The following is a 17607-nucleotide window of genomic DNA, read 5'->3' on the forward strand; positions in this document are numbered from 1 at the left end:
AACTGTGTCTTAGTGGTCCCGCGTGCCAAAGACTAGACTGGGTAGGTCCTAATGTCAGGGTAGTTAGAAAGGGTGACTGAAATGACATGGAATGTCAGTGACAGCTTAGATTTTCTCAGGTGTAATCCAAAATTGACCACTATTAAACTGACACCAGATGTGTTTTGGTGGCCACTTATCCCCTTTTTGTTCTTAAAATCTAATTTTGATTTGCCAATACCAAAATGTGCCCACCACATCTTGCATAAATGGAGTTTAAAACCAAAATGTATCTTTACATCCTTGGTAAAACTAGAAATTTACAATTGAGACCAGCTGTAATCTTTCAATTCAGAAGCCAGGACAAACTAATAGGAAGTGTCAGACCTAGGAGCTCTCCACATATTTACCTTGAAAGACCTAAATAGTCTTCACTTTGGATCCCAAAGGGAGGTTTGGTATCAGACAAAATCAGTGGAAGCTATTTCTAGTTTCAGTAATTCTGCTCTGATGCATCAGCTTTCGACACATTTGATGTTCTCCCTCAGATCTACACAATATACTACTCTCCTTTTGACTTTCCTTCTCCCAGCGTTCAATCTCAATACTAGAACTAATCTCAGGAGAATTTACTAGCACTTTGTCTTCTCCCTGTGGAAAGCGAAGATACTTCATGAGGTTTACTGAACTCCTGGTGTCTTCACAGAGCAGGATGTGAAATAATTCTTGCACTTTGGTTGAAAATCCGGTCTAATGTCTTGGAGGTGCAGCAGGGTTTCCAAAATGTTGCCACTAGATAAAATCAAAGAGGATAGTTTTTCTATGGCCTTTTCCCAAGGAAAATATCTTGTAAAGGCAACATATAGAAGTAAACCAAAGGCCCATGTATCCATACTGGGTCACAAGACGAAAGATTCATGGGGTCGCAATTGTCAGCTCTGGGGACATGTAAAGAATGATGTGACATCAATGGCAGATGGGTAACGATAACTTATGTCAGGCTGAGATCACTTAATTTAATATGGAAGCAATTGTTGTCCATGAGTAACACATTATCTGGTTTTAAGTCCCCTCTGTCCTCAATCACAATAGTCCTTTTCTCATTCGATGACTATGAATTCTCCAAATTTTCCACCTCAACACTTTCTTCATTAATCTCCAGAGAATTGTCAGGCACGTTTTTCTCCCCAGGAAAGTGAAGATACTTCATGATTATGGTCACAGGACTCCTGATGGTGGGATCTTCAATGAGCAGGGCATGAAATAATTCTTGCGCTTTAGTGGAAAATTTGGTCCAATGTCCTGGAGGTGCAGTTTTGGTTTCAAAATCGTTACCACTTGATAAAATCTTGCAACAGAGAATCGTCTGCGGCCCTTTCCTAAAGAAAATATCCCATAAATGTAACGTATAAAAGTACACCAAAGGCCCATGTATCCATGCTGGGTTGCAAGACTAAACCTTCATGGCTTTGCAATTGACACAGCTCTTGGGACATGTAGGGAATGATGTGTGGCATTGATGACACGAGGGTACCGATGGCTTGTGTCAGGCTGAAATCACTTAATTTAATATGGAAGCAGTCTTTCTGTGAGTAATACATTATCTGGTTTTAAGTCTCTATGCACCAGTCAGTGATCGTGCATATATTTTAGTGCACTGGTCAACTGTACCGCACAACGCTTCAGAGAATATGTAAGCACTTGGCAAACATGGTGAGTAGTCTGGGGGCTACAGCTTGTAGCCATATCCTTGATCAAAACACAAGGAACCCCATGTGGCTTTTTTTTTAAAATTATTTTAAATGTTAACTGTGTTCCCCCAACTTTGATACCCAGCCATGGTGAGCAGACAGCTGGGGGCTGGTATTCTCAGGCTGTGGAGACCCATGGTTATTGTGCCCCCAAGCCTAAAAATGGTCACACCCACCCCTCCCCTAATCATCATAGGACTACTATCCTAGCCAAAGTGATAAGGTAGAAGAAAAGAATTGGTGCAAACAGTAACAGTTGCTGAACAAGGCCAAAATGTCTTTCTCTTGAGAAGTGTTCAGGAATCTCTTCACATCCCTTATCCTCTGGATCGTTGAGTCCTAAAGTTCTGTGCGTGTGGGGAGCATTTACAATCGCTTCTCTACACAGTGAAAAAATGGCAGTTTTTATGTACCGCTCAGCTGCAGCCAAGCTGCTCAGATCCTGACTCGTTGGTGGGTGGCTCGAGCGCCTCCGGACCCGGGGTCACTTCTCCCTGAAAGGGTGCTGGCGCTTCTTAGGGGGTGGTAGGTAGGTGTGTAAGGGGTGGGCAGACCCCTTACAAGGAGGCGCAGTTTTCCCCTGAAAGTTGTTAATGCTGATGTTATTTAATAAAAATGTTTTACTGTTTTAGTGGGTCCACCTAGTGGCCGGGTGGGACGGCTGTCCCCATAGAAACAGGGCAGAGGAAAGGAGGAGCCGGCAGCAGAAAGGGGAGGGAGAAAAAGAGTTGATAAGGAAAAAGTTAGACACAGAGGCAGTTGAGTCCGGGACGAGGAGAGAAGAAGCAGAATGGGCAGAGTGTGGGAGCTGGGTGGACAGGAAAGCGAAGGAAAAGAAAAGTGTCCTCGAGTGAAGCAGAATTGGTGTGGGTCCAGTCTGTGTTAGCCAGAGTGGGAGCCTAGGTGAAGTGGAGTAGCCGGGCACATCCCCACTAGAGGAGACGTCCAGAAAAGGTTTTCCCCCAGCAGAAGTTGTGAAACCATCTGATTATTGCCTCTGTTATGAAGAAGTGTACAATAAACATGCCTTCTGGTTCAACCGACCTACGTCTGCAAAGTGTTTGTACATCTGACGGCGTTATCTGCACCACCACACTCTGCCCCACCAAGCCATCTCCTGTCCCAAAAGTGACGGCGGAGCCGGGGGTAAGCCTGATAGAAAAAGGGGCCACGACTACAACCCCCGAGGCGCCCCCGGCACCCCGTTACAGGTGTACGGCAGGAGCAGTATTTAAGTTCGTGACGCCACCCACGGGATGTGGTGAAGGTGTAGACTCCACCGGTGCAGTTACGGGGCACCCCGGTGGAGATGGTTATGCAGCAAGAGGTTAACCCCTCCGTGGGCAGGGATGATGGCCCCAGGACCTGTTGGTGAGAAGTAGCTGGGCGGTGCAGGGCGGTGCGTGGCCGGATGGCACTGTGGTACTCACTGTGATTGACTCACAAGTCTCTGGTAAACCAAGTTAATTGTGGTTGGTGCCCGCAGCCGGCTGAGTCTGGTCCCCCACCCGGTTCGGTGGTCTTTGCCTTTCTCCTGCACCATGTAGTGTAGGTGTAGACTGCCTGTGCTTCAGCGACGGGAGTCCGCTCCCTGGCTGTGTATATGTCGGAGGAAGCCGTTAGCCCGCAGATGCTGGCCTCTCTCTGCATGTGCAGTGGCTCTCTTCCCCCCCCTCAGTGGGCTGTTGTCTTCAGCTGGGACTTGGGTGGGAAAGGACCTATAGTCCAGACCTCAATCAGTAAATTAACTCAGTTCAGTGGATTCTGGACCTCACTTCAGGGTCCAAGTACCCCCCTGTGTGCTCCGGTTTTCAGTCTGTTCCCCGGGTCGGCACAGACGGGCCACCACTCTGTCCCGGTGCACCACTGTTCTACCGAGCAGTCTTCCTGGCTCCTGCAGGCTAAGGCCACCGTATGCCTCCTAGCAAAGGTACCAGGGCTCCGACCCTGGCACTTGTCAGACTGCTGCAGACCTGGGCACAGGCCTGCTTCCTCTACTGCTCAACACTCAATCTGAACTCCACTGCCTCTCAAACTGAACTGACTGTTTTCCTGCCTCAGGCCCTCAACTCCTCGGTGGGCGTGCCAACCGCCTGGCTCCGTCCCCCCTGGTGTGTCCATCAAGCACTGAGGGAGGTGACTAGGGTTTGTGGTTTGGCTGTTACCTTTTGTGGGACTGGTGTTGTGCGGGGCGCTATCTGTGACAACCTGCCTAGTTTAGGGTGTCACATTTACAAAGATGAGGCGTGGTACCATGGAAAGTATGCAGACACCCATAGGGCAAGGCGCCGCTTATGGGTTCAGCGGCTCTGTAATTTACATAGGAAATATGAAAGCAATAAAACGTTTTTTACTTTCATATTACTCTATTTTACAGCACAGTGATGGGTAGGGAGCTGCTATTAGGGCAAATATGCGTCTGCTAATATGTCAGATCGCATATTGGAGGTGACAGGTTCCCTTTAAAAGGATGATAAACTAATGCTCATTGACCAACTCTTGTCGCAGCACCTCTACAGCCTGGTGTGTTGTTGTTGTGGTGGTTTTTTTTTTTTGTTTTTTTTTCTTTTTGGTTACAAAGATATGATCTGTACAGGAGCTGTATTTCAACCATCTTCTTGGCAACTGAAAATACTATGGGACCAGTAATGGTCAGTGGGTGGAGGGAGGTGGGCACAATTTTCAAAGAAAATTTGAGGTAATCACTAACGCGCTATTGAATATAGCCCATGGTGGCTCCTCCACTCGATCATGAATGCTGCAGGCTGCTATAGACTTACTGCCATCATGTCAGCATCCTGATACAGGAGGCATAGTGACATTACTGCTGAGGTACAGGTGTCCTCCCATAATCCTGTGTTATGTGGGTCTTTAGGGATATTGGGGATATTAGTGTGTATTCAGCGCTAGAATGGCAGGACGCCTGTACTTCTGAATCAGAAAATCTGAAATTATGTTCTAAAAGATTATGAATTGGGCTATATTCTGAAGGAAAAACTAAAAAATATAATATGAATAGAATAGTGGGCCAGCAGCCAGCGCTGCTCGGATCTGGGCCTTCAGGGGTGGTGGCTCTAAGGTCTCCGGACCCGGGGGTCTCGCGGATACGCAGACTAAATGGGGGGACGTAGATGTACGGGCTGGGCCGTAGTAAGTTCATGACGCCACCCACGGTGTGTGGTGAGGTGGGACACCACCGCTGCTGTTATGGGGCACCCGGGGGAGATGTTGTGCAGCAAGTTAACCCCTCCGTGGGTAGGGATGGTGGCCCCGGGACCTAGTGGCTCAGTGCAGGGGATGGTGACCGCAGGGGGTGCTGGTGTACTCAAGGTTAGTAAACACACAAGTCTCAGGGAAACCAAGGTGATGGTGGCCGGTGCCACGGCCAGTTGCGTTTGGGTCCTCCACCTGGTTGGTGGTCTCTATCCTTTGCCTGCACTGCTTTGTGTATGGTGGACTTTCCCAGTGTAAAACTCAGGAGTCTGCTCCCGGCTGGATGTAGCCTAAGGAGCCGTGCCCGCAGAAGCTGGCCCATGGAATCTATGGTGGGCCCTGGCGGTGACCTCTTATCCCTAATCGGTGGGCTGTTGTCTTCTATGAGGGACTTTGGGTGGGACACTACCTCCTAGTCCTGGCCTCAATCGGTTAACCAGTTCCACTTGTTTCTGGTCATGGCTTTAGGGTCCGAGTACCCCCCCTTTTGTGCTCCGGTTTCCTGGTCTGTTCCTAGTGACTCTACCGGCGGGCTACAACCCTGTCCCGGTCCACCTCGGTTCCAACGAGCAGTTTTCCAGTCTCCTGCTGACAGACCATAGTCTGCCTCCTAGCCAGTGGCACCAGGGCTCCTACCCTGGTACCGTTCAACTTTGACTTCACTGCTGGAGCTACACTTAGGTCCAGCCCACACTCCTCTCCAAACTGAACTTCAAAGCTTAACTGCCTGTTTTTCCCGCCTCGGGCTGTCTGGACCCCTGGGTGGGCGTGTCCCAACCACCTGGTCACGCCCACTGGTGTCTATCTTTCCCTAAGGGGGGGGGATGACTAGGGTTTCTGGTTGGCTGTGTTTCCTAGTGAGGGAAGGTGTTGTGCAGGGGCCTAACTGTGACTATCTGGTTTTGCCAGGGCGTCACAATAGGATTAATCAAATTTATATGAAATACAATTTTGTTTATTTTTAGCTGAGCCCATTTGAAGAATTGGGGATGTTCGATTATTACGCAGTCACAGGTTTGAAGCAATATGGGGAAGAAAAAGGACATCTGCTGCCAAATATTGCAATGCCTTGGACTGTATGGAGTGAAAAACTAGAGCTTTCACAAGCTTCAGATATGGAGTCTACAAAATAAATATTAAGGGAAGATGTCAATCATCTTTTCCAAGTGTTGGATACAAGCTATACTCCAGCAGCCCTACCCAACACTGTAATAGACCCTTGCGCCTCTTTCTGTTTTCAAATTTTATCCAATTGATCAAATGTTTTATACTTTATATTTTGAGCATTAAAAATGCACATTTTCTAGAGCAGTCGTTGTTCGCCTTTTTGTGATGTGTAACTTTTCTACTTCCACAAATGCTTGAGAGAAATATCTGAAAGTGTTATGCAATGTTAGGCTCTATATGCACTTGGTGGCATGGCAGCGCCAGACTCTGTTCACACTACAGTCTAATTGTTTAGCCAGAGCCGGGCGTCGGCTAAATTAGGTTTACTGGTCTTCAGCCCTGCAGGAGTTAATTCCTGCAGGCTGGTAAGCAGGAACTAGGAGCTAATGTTGCTAATGGCCATGCGCAGCTGTCTTTCCTATTTAAGGCACGGCTTTCCTCTAGTATGCGCTGATGATGGCTTCAGCAATTTTGGTCATCGTAATGGTCCGGTTTATGGTGAACTGTGTTGCGATTTCAATGCTGTGGCTGTTCCCCTGTTGTACAAAACTTCCCTTCCTTTTTTTGTTTCCCCTATAAAGTCTCCTGTATTTCGAGTAGTGTATACAAGTTTTTGTTCTCCCTTATCTGTGTAAATTCTTTGGGGGGTTTTGTTTTTCCTGGCCCAAGGGGGGAGAATAAGATCAGGGTTCAGACAGGAGTCAGGGTCATGCTGGAGGCTCAGACCTGGCTACCATCAAGCCTACCTCTGAGAAAAGGGATAGCGCAAGGTCTTAATTCTGAGGGCTAGCCTAGGGGCCCCTGTTCTATCATTACATACCCCATGACATAAAGCTGAAATGTTGGATCACATCACATGGGAGAATACACCACTCATAGAATTTTACCTCTTATTTGGTTGCTGACATTTTATGGTTCGAAACCAATCTGAGATGAATAGTAAAACGAGATTTGAGATCTCAATGTTTGTGTCTTGTTTCATTAAAAGGAACCTGTCGTAACAAACTTGCACCCCAAAAAGCTTCTACTGGGCTTTGGTTATCTTAAGAAAAACACACCAGAGATGAAATTTTGGGTGAAATGGGTTGGCCATAGCTTTATTAAATAGGAAATGAACCTCTGTTGCCCCTTTATTCATAACTTTAAATCATTATTCTTAATGACAGAACATCAATGGCTGATTTACAGCAAGCCTTGTACACCAGACCTAACTGGACATGGAAGAAAACCGCCCTGCTGTCGCAATGTTAACATCCAGATATATGTACATAAGTATCTGTAGAAATCCCATCATGGAGGGAGGGTGGGTGTCTTCCTTCCACTACTGGTAAGATGGCCGAATGTCCTCTGGCTCTTCTATACCCCTTCTTTTAACAAAGCACCTCCACACCTCCATATCCTTGGAAGCCCCTTACCTTTCCTGCATTTTATTTCTTTATTAACCCCTTCTCACTTTTACAGTTCTATGCCCTTTTTTCTTCAGGTCCTGTTTGGAAATTGCAGTCTGATCTGCAGGCCCCATGAAACAGAGCTGTAGGAGATTGCCGTATAGTTTGAGAAAAGACTTTAAATAGCCAAGGATTTGGTCAGCCCAGTTCTCCATGAACCCAAACCCTTCCTTCCTGCACCAATTTCTAAGCCACGTGTTTATCTCCCTAAGCTCCCGCTGTCTTTCTAGTGAAGCTCGTGGCACCGGTAGTATTTCTGAAAACAGCACCTTGGAGCTCCTGGACTTCAGCTTCTCTCCTAGTTCCCTGTAATCATTTTTAAGGACCTTCCACCTGCCTCTAAAGGCCCCGTCACACTAAGCAACATCGCTAGCAACATCGCTGGTAACGAACAACTTTTGTGACGTTGCTAGCGATGTTGCTATGTGTGACATCCAGCAACAACCTGGCCCCTGCTGTGAGGTCGTTGGTTGTTGCTGAATGTCCTGGGCCATTTTTTAGTTGTTGCTGTCCCGCTGTGAAGCACAGATCGCTGTGTGTGACAGCGAGACAGCAACAACTAAATGTGCAGTGAGCAGGGAGCCAGCTTCTGCGGAGGCTGGTATCCAATGTAAACATCGGGTAACCAAGAAGCCCTGTCCTTGGTTACCCGATATTTACCTTTGATACCAGCCTCCTCCGCTCTCACTGTCAGTGCCGGCTCCTGCTCTGTGCACATGTAGCTGCAGCACACATCAGGTAATTAACCCGATGTGTGCTGTAACTAGGAGAGCAAGGAGCCAGCACTAAGCAGTGTGCGCTGCTCCCTGCTCTGTGCACATTTAGCTGCAGCACACATCAGGCAATTAACCCGATGTGTGCTGTAACTAGGAGAGCAAGGAGCCAGCGCTAAGCATTGTGCGCTGCTCCCTGCTCTGTGCACATTTAGCTGCAGCACACATCGGGTTAATTAACCTGATGTGTGCTGTAACTAGGAGCTGGTCACTGGTTGCTGGTGAGCTCACCAGCAACTCGTGTAGCCACGCTCCAGCGATCCCTGCCAGGTCAGGTTGCTGGTGGGATCGCTGGAGCGTCGCAGTGTGACAGCTCACCAGCAACCTCCTAGCAACTTACCAGCGATCCCTATCGTTGTTGGGATCGCTGGTAAGTTGCTTAGTGTGACTGGACCTTAACTTTGTGATTAGTACCAATGTGCACCATGACCGCTGGGGTTTCCCCAGCCCCACCCAGCAATCTGTCTATCCGATCCGCAATATGCCGAACCCAAGCACCCGGCAGACAACATACTGTTCGGCATTCACGGTCTCGGCGACAGATGACCCTGTCTGTCCGCCTTATTATAGAGTCCCCTACCACCAACATCTGTCTGGGCTTTGCTACACTCCTATTTCCCTCCTTCCTACAGCAGTTGTTTTCCTGGTTGCTAGGATCAACGTCCTGCTGTAGTGACCCAAGTCCTGGCCCTTCATTCCTAATATCAGCCAAACAGGCATATTTACTAGGTTGCGCCAGGTCAGGACTAGGCTTCCTGACACTTTTTTTTTTTATTTTTTTTTTTCCCCCTACCTCTTCTAACGGTTACCCAACTACCTACCTCTGGGTCTTGATCTTCTCCACCTCCACCCTCCTCCATATCACTGGCCCCAGCCAGAGAACGCTCAGTGAGCTCTAAACTCCTCTCCAGGTTTGCAATGCCCCTGAGTGTTGCAAGCTGCTTATTTAGATCAGTTACCTTGGCTTCCAAATACGCAACATGCTTGCATAGAGTGCAGACATATTCACCCTCAAACTGCTGCTCAAGGCATGCATACATCTGACAAGATACACACCTGGTAGCATTGTCCATGGAGCAACTTTTAAATGGGGATAAACGTTAAAGTAGAAAAACAAAAAAACAATAGGAAACGTATAAGGATAAATTCAAACTGTTCTTGTGTTTAAACTATGCCACACTTATCTTCAAACCCCGCACACTTTGCTTCAGTACCTCAGTTACCCAAATACTGGGTAACCCCAATAAACTACATTAGCCAAGAAAGGCAAACATTTGCAAGAAAAAATTTGTAAAAATAGATAATCTTGATAAGGTCATATGAAATATAACAGTGCAATACACAATTACAGAAATACCATTATAAAGGCGTTGAATGTGGAAACAAATCTTACTGGGGAACACTGGTCGGCCATCTGGCTCCGATAACAGCTGGGTGCGAGGTTTTTTTTTTTTTTTTTTTCTGGCACTAAAGTAACCCCTTTTAATGCTCCGATGGCTATAGCTATGTGCTTCAAATTGTCCCTTTTTAAGGTCTCAGGCTTGACACTTAAATTGTCCGTGGAACAAATGTTTATGTAGGAACTGGCCTATGCGTATAGCACGGATGGTTGCAGCAGTATGTGCAGAATTTGCATTTAGCAAAGAATTTACCGATGTCCCATTTCGAAAGACACTGGTCTGTTCTCGGACACAGCGTTACCATGGGTAATTGTTTTCTTTTACCATGTGACTAGGATAACTTTTACTGCAGCACTGCATGCGGTTTCTTACTTTTTTAATTCAAAAGGTGCATGGCTTGTCCCTCTTTAATACAACCTGTAGCCATATGCTTTATCCATACTAGGTATATGCGGGGACCCTATGCGATGTAAATGTATACACAATAGGGACACAGTTTTGGGATAGCAAGCGCATGCGGTCCAGTCATACGGGGCGCGCTGTCTGACTGCAACCAGACAGCGAGTACCTGTAGATGGGGGAAGCTGTGCATAAGCATGAGGTTAATCGGTGGCCACGGAAGTAGTTAAAGTTGAAAGACTATAACATGCCTGCTCTGATCTTCCGATCTCTTCTACCATGATTTTAAAGTGCTTGATTTGGGTCCCCATCTAACTTTTTTTAATTTTATTTTTAATTTTGTTTATTCGAGGATCAACGTCTGGGCAGATATCTGAGATTGTAGCCAAATGCATTGATTACAAAAACTGAGAAACATGTAGACACCAGTATTTCTTTACTGGATTTCTTTATTACAATACAAATACCAAAAATGTTTAATACAAATTTATTTTATATATAATTTTTTTTTCTGCTTTCTTACACTTTTGAAGAATCTACTAAAAATACTGAATCCATTTCAATAGATAAATACTGGACATAAGAACTCAGCCTAAAATGTAGGCTGTAAACTTGGCAATAAGAAGGGTGTTAAGTGAGAAGAATATCAGTCATTAGTCACAAACTTAAAGATTGTTAATTACAAAATACATCTAATAACAATGTTGTCAATGAGCTTATTGTGTTCTACAAAATTTAGTTTAAATTTGTGCATGGACTTCCCTAGTTTTCTGTAAAATATTGGGAATTGTAAAAAAGGCATTAATTTATATAAAAGTACATGTTTCTTACAGTACTCACACTTGCTGAAGCTTTTTCTGCTTCCCAAAATTGTGGCCCACAAAGATTGGCCTATAGGATCTGGTAACAATGATTGCCCCCGCCATGTCTCTCCATGAAATCTTATAAAATTTCCACTTCAGATCCAGGAGTTAGTGTGGTGCTTTCTGCATGGATCACTGACAGGATTGCAGGCTTCTGGCCAAAGATGTAATGTGTTCCTTTCTGGGTCCGTTATCCAAGTCAAGCGTTTAGCTGTCCACAACGTTTATTTCCAATTCCTCTTCATCTGCCATGTGGCTGTCATGTGCTGAAATGTATATTTTCCAAGGAAAATCTTGTTAGCTGGAGACTGAATGCACTGGATGCCGACAACTGGGACAGTGAGCGAAAAAGTTGCCCAACATGCTCATGGCTTCTCTCGCCAAGATCTTCCATCTCACAGGTGGTGGAGTAAAGTCTGAACATGGCTTCCAATCCGTGTACTCTTGTTATAAGGCATCTGTTTTCAATGCTTCAAACCAGGGCAAATATCTGGTCAGAATAACGAAAAGAACCACAAAGGCCCAGGTGTCTATACTAGGGCTCAAGATTAAAATTCTTAGTCTGTGAAGTCACACAATTCTGGAGCCATGTAAGGGATAATGTGACATCGCTGACACACAGGATCCCACACATTTGGTCAAATCGAAGTCTCTCAGCTTGATGTAACAAGTCTGTCCATAAGTAATACGTTGTCAGTCTTCAGGCCCCTGTGGACCAATCCTCTCCTATGCATATATAGTCCACAGCACAGGATATCTGGAACGTAAATCTCTTGACTGCGTCCTCTGGAATTCCAACCTGCAGAAAAAAGATCCATATCATTTTAGATTTTCTAGTGTAGTGCCTTATCTAAAGCAACAATACTAAACTTTGCAGATTTGTGTTGGGACAGGGGATGCTGCAGTAGATGCAACAGTTGCTGCAATGATCATGTGGCATCAAACTTTGCATTATATGTAAGCATCTTCTACCCATAGACTATGCATTCCCAAAGACCCCCATACACATTAGTCAGCAAACTGGCTATCTATTACGGGTGTATCTAGATTCTCCACCTGACTGTTGGTGTCAATCTTCAACCTTTTTTATTAGGTAATAAAGTATTGATATATTGTAGGATAATATAGAGCCATCCTTTCTTACCTCACTTCTGATGTGATCCAATGTACCTGCTGGTGCCAACCAGTGTCATATAGTGCTCCTGCATGCCAAAAAGACTGGGCAGGTCCTAATGTCAGGGTGGTTAGAAAGGGTGACTGAAAAGACAGCTCCGTCAAAGGTTTCTAGACAAGTTCTGCCCCTCCTGACTAGCTTCATAGCCACTGGTTTTTTCCCCCTCTCCCCAATGTCCAAGATCCCCCATAGAAACATTTATTCAAACATATTCCATGACCTTTTGGCTGTAGACATGAAATATTTACTGGTGGAATCTCTAATCGTCAATCGCACTTCTGAGGCAGACCCACTATGGTAGGTTAGGGACAGCTTAGACTTACCCAGGTGTAATCTCAAATTGACCACTATTCAACGGACACCAGATGTGTTTGGTGGCCCTTTTTGTTCTTAAAATCTGATTTGGATCCACCAATCCCTGGATGTCAGCAGGTTTGCCAATCACCTAGTTCCTATCCAAGAAATGTCGGTCTTTTGGGCCAAAAACTTATGGTTTGAGCTGCCATCGTTTGCACAGGTTTGCATATAGGCATTTCAATTGTTTCATGTTAGCAGCTTAGACTAAAATATCTTGTCACTAGAGGACCATGAACCAAGCAAAATGATCAGTGCAGGGAAAAATTTGTATAAAGGCCCTGCAGAAACCCAAATGTGCCCACCACATCTTGCATCAATGGGGTTTAAAACCAAAATGCATCTTTTTATATCCTTGGTAAATCTGCTTGATTTTAGATTTGGGACCAGCTGTAATCTTTTATATTTCAGAAGTCAAGACCACTTGCGTGTCAGACTAGGAGTTCACCACATCTTTACCTTGTAAGATGTAAACAGTCTCCACTTCAGATCCAAATGAAGTTTGGTGACAATCAGCGGTGCAATTTCTAGTTTCCGTAATTCTGCTCTGATGCATCAGCTATTGTGACACATTTGATGTCCTCCTTCGGTTCTAAACAATATGCTCCTCTTTCGATGACTATTTCACTCTCCCAGCGTTCCATCTCAATACTAGAACTAATTTCAGGAGAATTTACCAGCACTTTGTCTTCCCTGTGGAAAGTGAAGAGTTAATGATGGTTTACTGGACTCCTGATGGTGGTGTCTTCAGAGAGCAATAATTCTTGCCCTTCCGTTGAAAATTTGTAATGTCTTACACCGAGGTTTCCAAAATGATGCCACTAGATAAAATCTAAGAGGATCGTTAAGCTATTGCCCTTTCCCAAGGAAAATATCTTGTAAATGCAATGTATAGAAGTACAGCAAAGGCCCATGTATCAATGCTTAGTCACAAGACTGAAGATTCATGGGGTCGCCATTGACAGCTCTGGGACATGTAGGGAATGATGTGTGACATTAATGGCAGAAGGGTAACTATTACTTGTGTCAGGCTGAAATCACTTAATTTAATATGGAAGTGCGACGCCCCTGCAACAGTCAAACTGCTCGGATCCGGGGTTGCTGTGGCTCGAGTCTCTGGACCCGGGGCCTTGTGGCCACTGAAATGTAAGGGGGTATTTACAGGGGATTAATGTTTGTGACGCCACCTGCGGGTTGTGGTAAGGAGAGTACCACCACTGCCGAAGGGAGTACTTGGGCAGATGGTGTGGGGGCAGCAAGGTGTCAGTCCCTCCGCAGGTAGGGAAGGCCCCTGATAGTGGGGAGGTTTGGTGAGTGACTGGGTGGCTTGGCCTTGGGTAAGCAGAGTTCAGGGGCCCAGTTACTCACTGCGGTAGTCTTGGTGCTGGATTAGGTGGAATAAGTAAACGCTCACATAGATGGTAAACAAAAGTCTCCAGATACCGCAGTTTCTGCGGGGGGTGCCCATCCAGGTCCCACTCCCACCCGTGTCACTTGGCAAGTCCGGAGCCCTGCCTCCGTGCACAACTTGATTGACCGTTGTGGCCCCTCGGCTTGAAGCTCTTGATGGCTGGCACTTTGGATTTTAGTGGGTTGTGTACTTTGGCGAAATCTATCCCCCGAGTTGTGCTGATGCATTCAATGTCTGAGCATCTGGGGAAAGTTCATAAAGAGACTATCCTCCACAGGTTAATTACCAAGACAGATAAACCTGCTCCTGACCTAGGGTCCTGTATCAATAAGGCAATTGGGTCTTCTGGTGCTGACTGTCGTCCTAAACTTCGTCCGTTACACCCTTGTCCAATATCCCTACTACTTGTCCCCCGACTACTGTGGTCCCGGACCACCATCCGTGACCCAACCCGTCGCCTCCCTGGGACCTCAAACTCTCCAGCTCTTCACTCTGAGGGCTACTACTCGACTCCCTCTCACTTAGTGAGTTTGGAGTCAGCACTCGAACTCCCTCCCACCAGGCTGCCTGACCACCCCCCCCCACCTTCCTGCTCCAACCTGACCAATCCACTGGTGTCTGTGCAGGTCATGGTGTGAGGTGTGGTTGGAATTTGTAGTGCAGATGTTAGTGACACCGTTGTTGGGAACCTGGAACCATGAGCGGTAGGCCCTGCAACCTGGGGGACAGGATGCAGTTCCCTGTGGCTCCCTGATGTATTCAGGTGCACTACAGAAGCATTTGTTGACCATGAGTAACCCGTTATCTGGTTTAAAGTCCCCTCAGTCCTAAATCACAATATAGTGGTCTTATCCTTCGATGACTATGAATTCATTCTTCATATTTTCCACCAACACTTTCTCCAACAATCTCCTGAGGATTTTCAGGCACGTTTTCGCCCCATGGAAAGTGAAGATACTTCATGGTGATGGTCACTAGACTCCTAATGTTGGAGTCTTCAGCGAGCAGGGCATGAAATAATTATTGTACTTTAATGGAAAATTTGGTCCAATGTCCTGGAGGTGTAGTTTGGTTTCCATAACGTTGCTGCTTGATAAAATCTTTCAACAGCGGATCATTTTCTACAGCACTTTCCCAAGGAAAATATCCCATAAATGTAACACATAAATACACCAAAGGCCTATATATCAATGTTGGGTCGCAAGACTAAAGCTTCATGGCTTGGCAATTGACACAGCTCTGGGGACATGTAGGGAATGTGTGACGTTGATGACACGAGGGTACCGATGGCTTGTGTCTGGCTGAAATCACTTAATTTAATATGGAAGCTATCTTTTTCCATGAGTAACGTTATCTGGTTTGAAGTCTCTATGCACCAGTGACTGATCATGCATATACAGTGCCTACAAGTAGTATTCAACCCCCTGCAGATTTAGCAGGTTTGATAAGATGCAAATAAGTTAGAGCCTGCAAACTTCAAACAAGAGCAGGATTTATTAACAGATGCATAAATCTTACAAACCAACAAGTTATGTTGCTCAGTTAAATTTTAATAAATTTTCAACATAAAAGTGTGGGTCAATTATTATTCAACCCCTAGGTTTAATATTTTGTGGAATAACCCTTGTTTGCAATTACAGCTAATAATCGTCTTTTATAAGACCTGATCAGGCCGGCACAGGTCTCTGGAGTTATCTTGGCCCACTCCTCCATGCAGATCTTCTCCAAGTTATCTAGGTTCTTTGGGTGTCTCATGTGGACTTTAATCTTGAGCTCCTTCCACAAGTTTTCAATTGGGTTAAGGTCAGGAGACTGACTAGGCCACTGCAACACCTTGATTTTTTTTCCCTCTTGAACCAGGCCTTGGTTTTCTTGGCTGTGTGCTTTGGGTCGTCATCTTGTTGGAAGATGAAATGATGACCCATCTTAAGATCCTTGATGGAGGAGCGGAGGTTCTTGGCCAAAATCTCCAGGTAGGCCGTGCTATCCATCTTCCCATGGATGCGGACCAGATGGTCAGGCCCCTTGGCTGAGAAACAGCCCCACAGCATGATGCTGCCACCACCATGCTTGACTATAGGGATGGTATTCTTGGGGTCGTATGCAGTGCCATCCAGTCTCCAAACGTCACGTGTGTGGTTGGCACCAAAGATCTCGATCTTGGTCTCATCAGACCAGAGAACCTTGAACCAGTCTGTCTGAGTCCTCCAAGTGATCATGAGCAAACTGTAGACGAGCCTTGACATGACTCTTTGAAAGTAAAGGTACCTTACGAGCTCGTCTGGAACGGAGACCATTGCTGTGGAGTACGTTACTTATGGTATTGACTGAAACCAATGTCACCACTGCCATGAGATCTTCCCGGAGCTCCTTCCTTGTTGTCCTTGGGTTAGCCTTGACTCTTCGGACAAGCCTGGCCTCTGCACGGGTGGAAGCCTTCCACGGCCTGGACAGCCTTTGAAAGTTACTAGTAGTTCCATAAGCCTTCCACTTCCGGATGAAGCTCCCAACAGTGGAGACAGGTAGGCCCAACTCCTTGGAAAGGGTTTTGTACTCCTTGCCAGCCTTGTGACCCTCCACGATCTTGTCTCTGATGGCCTTGGAATGCTCCTTTTGTCTTTCCCATGTTGACCATGTATGAGTGCTGTTCCCAAGTTTGGGGAGGGTCTTAGTCAAAAAAAGGCTGGAAAAAGAGATAATTAAGCCAAACCTGTGAAGCTCATTGTTCTTTGTGCCTGAAATACTTCTTAATACTTTAGGGGAACCAAACAGAATTCTGGTGGTTTGAGGGGTTGAATAATAAATGACCCTCTGAATAAACTTTTCACAATTTTTAAAAAAATAAATAAAAAAAGAACATTCTTTTTTGCTGCAGTGCATTTCACACTTCCAGGCTGATCTACAGTCCAAATGTGTCAATGCTAAGTGAATTCCGAATGTGTAAACCTGCTAAATCTGCAGGGGGTTGAATACTACTTGTAGGCACTGTATGTGCACTGGTCAACTGTAGCGCACAATGCTTCACAATCGCTTCTGGAATTCCAACTTTGAATAGAAACCATTAACTATAGAATCACTTAACTAGAGAATATGTAAGAACTTGGCAAACATGGAGAGTAGTTACATGGCTGGGGGCTGCAGCTTGTAGCCATATCCTAGATCAAAACACAAGGAACCCAATGTGGCTTTTTTAATGTAAAAAAACTGGTCCCCTAACTTTGATACCCAGCCATGGTGAATCAGACAGCTGGGGGCTGGTATTCGCAGGCTGGCAAGAACCATAGTTATTGGGCCCCCAGACTATATAAAAATGGTCACTCTCTCCTGGTCATCATACAGCACTACTATCCTAGTCCAAGTGAGAAGGTAGAAGAAAAGCATTAGTGCAAACAGTAAAAGTTAGGCTAAAGTTTGTTGCTTTTGAGAAGTGTTTAGGACTCGCAACGATCGAGGATAATGGGATGAGAAGAGATTAGTTCTGTGCGTGTAGGGAGCAATTATCACCACTGCTCCTCTACACAGTGAAAATGGCAGTGTTTACAGAGATGAGTGGATCTGACAACTGCGTTTATTTTAAACCAGAAAGTTTAATTTTGTGGAAACTCTGTTCTACAAATTTAACGTTCCTGATCATTTTTGTGTAGTATTGTACGAATACATTTTTTGTTTTTTTTT

Source organism: Anomaloglossus baeobatrachus, chromosome 3, assembly GCF_048569485.1.
Source record: "Anomaloglossus baeobatrachus isolate aAnoBae1 chromosome 3, aAnoBae1.hap1, whole genome shotgun sequence".
Taxonomy (NCBI): Eukaryota; Metazoa; Chordata; class Amphibia; order Anura; family Aromobatidae; genus Anomaloglossus; species Anomaloglossus baeobatrachus.